Below are 7,330 nucleotides of genomic sequence, written 5' to 3'. Positions count from 1 at the left end.
GCCGCGGTGGCCTTTGAAAAAGCCCGATAAATATTTCAATCAGAGAGATAAAGGACCAGACTGATGGGCCCCGTTCAGGCTGGAGCCGGGCCCGGGGAGCAGAGGCGTCTCAGGCTCACCCCCTGCTCCCTGGTCCCCACAGCCCGGCCTTGTCTCCAGGCAGAGGCTGTCAGTCCCACCCCGGGGGCCCCCGGAGAATCAGAGACGCCACAGCTGTGGCCACGCTCATAAAAAGAGATTCATGGAATCAGGGCCTCTTCCCCCCGCCCTCCGAACCCCACCCAGGGCCTTCCCACTGGCGTCTCCCGCTTTCTCTCTGGTTGGGCAATAAGATGAAGCAACCCTCTCGTCTGCAAGAGGCATGGACACAAGAGGGAGCTTGGGCAATGTGGTTACTGGGATGGACATCTGACTCTGTGTCCAGCACGCCTTCCTTGGCGAGCCCTCTCTCCACAGAGCGGGCGGCTCTCTACTCACTGCACCCTGTCCCAGACCCAGAGCGGGCAGGTGACCGGGGCCCGAGTAGGGACAGCACACAGCCCAGACCCGTGGCCAGGCCCCAGGTCCTCCCCTGGACACTCTGCTGGCCAAGCGGAGAGGCTGCTCTGTGCGGCCGTGAGCTCTAAGGCCCGGCCCGTGCCAGCCCCACGTGCAGGTCTGTTTGGAGAATAAACCCAGCAAGCCGGAGGGGACCAGCGATGGAGCCTTGGTGACATCATCACTTGGGCATCTGGCGGCAGTTGCGTGAACTTTCTGGCTGGGTTAGCCAACCCTGCCCCCCACCTTCCCCGCTTCCTCGCTGGCGTCCTGTCTGCTGCAAACGCCAGCATCGGGAAGCTCGCTGCAGAGGGACACCGTGGTTTCTGGCCACGGGCAAAGGACGCCAGTCCCTTAAATGATGCCCGAACAGGCAGTTTGGAAGAGGTGTGATAAGGAGTCACCCCTCCTTTGCTTCGAGGGACTCACCGCCGCTGGTGGCACCGATAAGTAACCCAAGGCAGCCTGAGGGGAAGAGAACCCAAGTCTCCAGAGTATCTGCCCCAGGGCTGGGCTTCCCCTTACTGCCCACAAGCCTCTGATTGAAGCAGAATCGGCCCATTCTTCGGAGGGGGACGTGAAGGCGTGGGACGGAGAGTCACCCCCTGGTTCACGCTGACAGTGCGGGGTAGGCCAGCATCCAAACCCACGTCTGTCTGGCGCCTGGGCCCGCGGTTTTCTGACGGGCCATTCAGCTTCACAAGGGCAAGGGGAGATGGGCCCTCTCTCTAGAGAGGCTGGGGAAGGCCTCCACAGAGGGCGGCCTCCGACCTCCGCATCATCACGCATCTCCCGGAACTGCATCCTGCTCCCAGCCGGCGCTGGAACGTGCCGACAGACACTGCTACACAGGCAGGGTGCAAAAGCGGCTTCTGGAACCATCCTTCCTGCAGCCCAGGAAGAAGGGAAGGCACAGGCTGGGGGCCCCAAGACCTGGAGGAGGGGGTGGAGGCTGGGCTGCCAGGTGGGGGGATGGGATGGGTGTCCCGAGCTGCAACGCACCTCTGCGCCCCAGCACAGGTGCATCCAGGTGATCCCTAAAACGATGCAGGAGTGGAGCGAGGGGAGAGGGCTTGTTTGCAGCTTTGACAAATGGCTCTTGAGGGATATGGATTTTCCCACAATAAATTACACACACACACACTCGGATTCCTATCTCCAACGGCCATTGTCCTGGCCGACTGCAGCTCCAGTCTGGGTGCTCACATCTGCCGGGTGCCTTTAACGGGCTCTCAGCCATGTTTTGCAGGCACAGGCCATGGAGCAGGGACACTCAGCTGATGGGCTGCCTGCCCCCATCCCCCCAGCCCGCTCAAGCCCCCCAGCCCCCCGGTTAGAAATGGCATTTTCCACTGAGGAGCCACGAGCACCAGAGAGAAACTGGAACCCCAGGTAGAGCACAGGGATGCCAGCAGCATCTCCCAGCAGAGACAATGTGGGCTGCTCCCTTGGCAGACAGGTGCCACCCAGGGTGGGGAGCTGCAGCCCCAGGAAGGTGGCACGGGGCTTCACTGCCTGATTTTTGGTCAGTCTCTCCTGAATGCCAACCAAAAATAAAAAATAAACAAAGAAGCAAAAATCCACCAGCATCTATAGCCACTAAACATCACTCACCTTTAGAATGCAATTAAGAAAATTCTGGAGCTTTTCTCTTGGGGTCCATTTAAATACTGCAGTGATAGTTATCTGTGACGTCAGTAAAACATCTGGCCTGATGTTCCATGTGGGGGCCTGAAAGAAGAGAAGAAGTCCACATGCTGGAAACGATCTTCAATCTGTGCTCATCGTTTTCTAAGGGATACCCTCCCCTCGAAGGTCCTTCTTTGGTGATATTTCTGAAATGACCCGGTGGGGTATTTCTACCAGCTCTCACCTTTGGTATTAATACCAGTACCAGCCATTCCTATCTGAAATGTCTTTTATAATTACGTAATTACATACCTCATTGACCCAATTGTTAAGCCCACAGACTGATGAGATATTAACACCCGCCTGGTTCTCGCGGTGTCATTACAAGGAACACAACCTTGTAATCTCAGGTAACATGCGATGGTAATTATCCTTCACATCCACACACAGCTGAAAACGCAGAGCAGTTAAGCCAGATAAGGTTGCCCGGTAAAATACACTGCTTTAAATCCTGTCTTACCTCCACCGTCTCCAGCAAGGCGCATTTCAGCCCAGCTCAGGGTTTTTCAGCAGGGGCTGGCTGGCGGCTGGCTGGGGAGGGGGGAGGTGCAGGTGTACCAAACAGATCAATCCCCGTGGATCCAGCCCTCTCCAGCCATAAATCCGACTGCGCTTCAGAAGTTCTAATGGGATTTTCCCCCGAAGCACTAAGATGGAGATCGGGTTTAGCTCAAGCATCCCTCATTTCAGAAAACAGTGTTCAGTCCGGCAGAGCTCGCCTTGGCTATTCCCTGCAGGCCGAGGAGCTGCAGGAGACTGGGTCCTGGGACCTGGCCTGGACCAGCCCCTCGGGCTTTGAAGGGTCCTTCTGTGCTGGCCTCCTTCCAAACCGGCCTTTTCCTTCAGGCCTTCCTAACCCTTTCCGCTGGAGACCCTCAGCTTCTCCACCCCCTTTCTTCCTCTTCCACACCCTCTGACCCCTTCCATCCAACTCTCCCCCGCCCACGGCGCCCCGAAGAGCCTCTGCCCCATGGCACCCGTGGCTGGCAGGTCAGGAGCTGACTGGGGCGGGCTTAACGAGAGCCTCAGGTGTTGGGTCCACCTAGCTCTCCAGGCTGTGGGGTAGCCTGAGCCGCTTCCCGTTTGGAGGTGCTGCAAACATCCAGTCCGGGAACAAAATCTGCAGAAGCAAAGCCTCCGCACGTGCCTTGGGCAGCCCGGCTGGCCCTCGGAGCCTCTCCCGACTTCCTTTCCCGCATGCCCCAGCCGTGCCCTCCTGGTGGATGGGTAATGGTCTGTGTCCTGCCCCGGGCTGTTGGGTGCTACTGCAGTCTCTGTTCAGACTCCAGTGTACGGCTGGTGGACACTCTGGAATGTGCCTACACCATAGCTCAGACATGGGGGAGGACAGCACGGCCTGTCCAGCTCCAGACCTGTCCAGGCTGGCTCTGCTCAGCGCGGAACACCTGCGGCCACCTCCCTTCTGACCCCACGGTGGTGGTGCTGGAGGCTATCTGGAAGGCGAGCGCCTTGAGAAGGATTGTGACATCAAATGTAACATCCCTCTAAACACAAAGGATGGGCTGCCGTGCTCTGCTTGGCTAATAATGAACCAGCACGAATGAGAAAGCATTAGCTAATTATTGCTCAAATCACATTTAAAAAACGACCACTCTTTGCTGAACTTTGGGGAAATGTATAGAAGGATTTGGGCTCATCTTAAAGATGTACTAATGCATGGGCAGCAGGAGAAAAAAGAAGGGGCAGGTTAAGCAGAGCTGATACCGATGAAGCAACTCCACGGGGTGCAGGCGCTGGGTGTCAGAACTGGTGAGGGGCTCAGGGTCCCGCAGGCCTCATCACGATGGCCTGGTGCCCTGGTCCTCGCCTCTGACCCTGTGAACCTAATGTCCCATGGCTTTATAAATTAAGAGTGATAAAAGAGGTTGGCATCTATATTACACGCCAGAGACCTCCTGCTTTAGGTCAGAGAGGAAAATGCAAAAAACATTTTTTTTTTTTTTTTTTTTCCGGCCGCCTGCAGCTGGTGGGATCTTAATTCCCTGACCAGGGATTGAACCCGCACCCTTGGCAGTGAAAGCGCGGAGTCCTAACCACTGGACTGCCAGCGAATTCCCCAATCTCCTTAAAGACAACATTCTTTGCAGCAAATCTGAGGTTTGTATTTGATGCCCAGCAGGGCAGAGCTGTCTAAATCCTCCAGAGCAAAACAGACTGGCAACCATCCTCCCAGGAAGAGGAGGTAGTTTTCTTTTGACAACTCATTTGCTTGATCTTAATTAGCGGCGAGGTTTTCGTTGTTGGTGGTGTTTGTTTATTTAATACCAAAGCCAGGGGAAAAGTCAGATGGAGCAACGTTACCCAACATTCAACTCTCTGGAGGAGAAACTCAAGTCATGAACCGTGATTTCTGTCCATTGTCTGGGGAATTGTTAAAACTAACTTTAAAATTAAGGAGACATGATCGATGGCTCCTGCTTTGCCAATTTCCTATGTGACATCTTATCTAAGGATTTGCCCCTGTAATTAGTCAGCCCCAAGGCAAATTGGGTTGTAAGCCTTTCTCCTCTTCTGACGCTTCAATACAGAAGTTTCATTTTCTGCTTTGTGATGTCTCAGCTACCTACCTCTTTATGTCCAGCAAAGCAGCGAACTCTTGTGCCAGCAGCCGGGCTCCTAACCAGGTCCAGCTGCCCCGATGTTTAGTCAGCGCCGTGCCCAGCATCGTGCATCGTGGTTCCTGCCTTTGTGGATTTATCATTTTTCTTCCCTATTATGAGACTGTTCCCAGAGAATGCTTTTTCGAGGCTGGCAGTAGGCATGCGGAGCCCTAGAAACCCGACAAGCCTGTCTGAGCCATGATTGAAAAGGTGGTTCGTCTTACGGCCGCAGTGGGGAAGATGCAAGAGTTTAATTGGGTCCGACTTCAGGATTCAGATCATAGTTTTCCCTGGAGGTGTGCGTGGCAGGAAGCAACATTACCAAATCCAGGACCTTTCTAAACGCTGAAATGAATCAAGTTCCAAGATCATTTGTTAATGGGAAAATGTACGAGGGCATTTGAACGTTTAATTACAATATTCTGTAATTGTTAAATCAGCAGTGACATTACAGAATGCTCTCGGTGACCAGATTACATGATGTATTTCTGTGTGAGAAGGCAACGATGCAAAATGATGTCATCGCAGGCACCTTTCCTGCTCCTTCATCTTCCCCCAAAGGGACCAATTCAAATAGATAATTTGACTTGATTGTTTTTAATTACATCGTAAACATTTCAGGAAAAATTCGAGGATGAAGGTGAACACGAATCAGTTGGTAATAAAAATGCAGGCTCCAATTCTTCTTGGATGACAGATGAAATGAGCTTAATACATTCTTGCTCTGTGGAAAATACGGAACATTTAAAACTGCAAACAACTGAATTCAATTAGCAGACCTCGTTCAGAACAGCTTGGAGAACCGGAGGACCGGGAACTCTTATTATCCACTCCCTGCAGACGTAGGAAAGCATCATAGTTCACGGCTGATGGGAACTGGTGGGGAAACAATGTAAAACTGGCCCCTGTGTTTTTCCATCCAGCCTGAACTGGCAAGTAGATCCACTAAGAGCTTCAGCTGCTAATGTTTTCCACCCCTCACCGTTCATAAGCCCTTAATTCATCAGAAGGATAGAAAAGTGGACAAAATACTTTCAGTGTTGAAAGATGGACTGCTAACTGCATTGCTTTCAATCCCAACGGTGAAGTTCAATTCCGAATTTCCCTCCACTAATAAATCACAATCGGCCATTGTCGGTGGGCCGTACTCTGCTCCCCACCTCAGAAGAAACCGGTCCTGGGCTTGCTTTTTGAGTTGGTGATGCTCCCTGCTTTGGAGAAGAGAGCACATGTTTTATAGAAGGGTGGGCCTTGGCTGTGGTGTTCAAGGGTTGTGTTTTTTGTTGCTTAGCCAGGCCATCACTTTCACAGCCCCGGAAACACACAAACAGCGTGCTTCACACATTTAATTGCTTCGACCTGGCTGCAGCGGGAACCCTGTTGGTCCCCTGTGCTGTGGACGGTCCTTCCTCCGTTTAATTAGTTGCTCATCAAGTTTCATGAAAGAAACAGCACCTTGAACTTGAGAAGCACAGCTTACTTAGGAAGCCAGAATCTTCCGCGGGTTTCCTCGACCTCCACAGCAGTACGATTCCAATGAAGACATTCATCAGAGTCTCCACATGCCTGCTTTTCATTTAGCAGAAGTGGCCCTCCGATGCCCCTAGAGTCAGAGCAGGTGATCCAGTGAGAGGACACCACTCAAATGCCCATCTGGGCATCTATTCTGGAAACCACCCGTCCCCACTTCACTCTGGGAAGGTGCGGGTTGAATGCTTCCTTTGAAGTCTCATTCCTCAGCCCCCTCTCTCTTAATTCAACGTCCTGAAAACATGCGTTTTGCATATGTTCTGTGCCTGTGGTACCTTGTCACTTGCACTTTGTATATATCACTTGATAGCATTGGTTCACAAAACCCAGCGAACTGTGCTTCTTGGGCTAGAAAGGTAGGTTTGACAGTTGGAGGATTTTAGCCTTCCTTGGGGAGGTGAGAACTTCTGGACAAAGAATGTTGTCTGCATGCTGCCCACCCCCACGCTATCAGCTACTGCAGCTGCCCCCTGGTGGGGGGCACTCAGGAGGGCGAAGGTCAGATGCTGGCCCTAGGAAGATGCTACGAAAGGAATGATTTCAACGAGCCCTGACTCTTGCCTCTTCCCATACACAGAAAAGCACTAAAATCACTAACCTCAGATGTCTGTCCTTGTGATTAACAGTCATCTTTTGATGTTGGACTGCATTTTTTTTTTTTTTTTCAGCAAAACCTCCTATATATCCTCCCTTACCTCAGAGGAACAGTCCCTCAGAGCGATCTCAGAGGCTGTTCCCCAGGCTAGAGTCCTCAGTAAGACTCCTGAACTGGCAACTTTCAGGCTGTGCTTTTTTTTTTTCAGTCAACAAACTCACCCAGGAAGACGGGACTCCACTCCACGCCCATCTGCGTGAATCCCAAGCCGAGGCGGTAGAAGCGGGCTTTGGAACGGGACGGGAGCAGCTGCTGCCAGGCCCTCGGGGTGTCCGGTCCCCCCCACCCCCGCACTGGG

The sequence above is a fragment of the Neophocaena asiaeorientalis genome, unplaced genomic scaffold (assembly GCF_003031525.2).
Source record: "Neophocaena asiaeorientalis asiaeorientalis breed wild unplaced genomic scaffold, Neophocaena_asiaeorientalis_V1.1 scaffold4, whole genome shotgun sequence".
NCBI lineage: Eukaryota > Metazoa > Chordata > Mammalia > Artiodactyla > Phocoenidae > Neophocaena > Neophocaena asiaeorientalis.
This window is presented reverse-complemented; position numbering follows the sequence as displayed.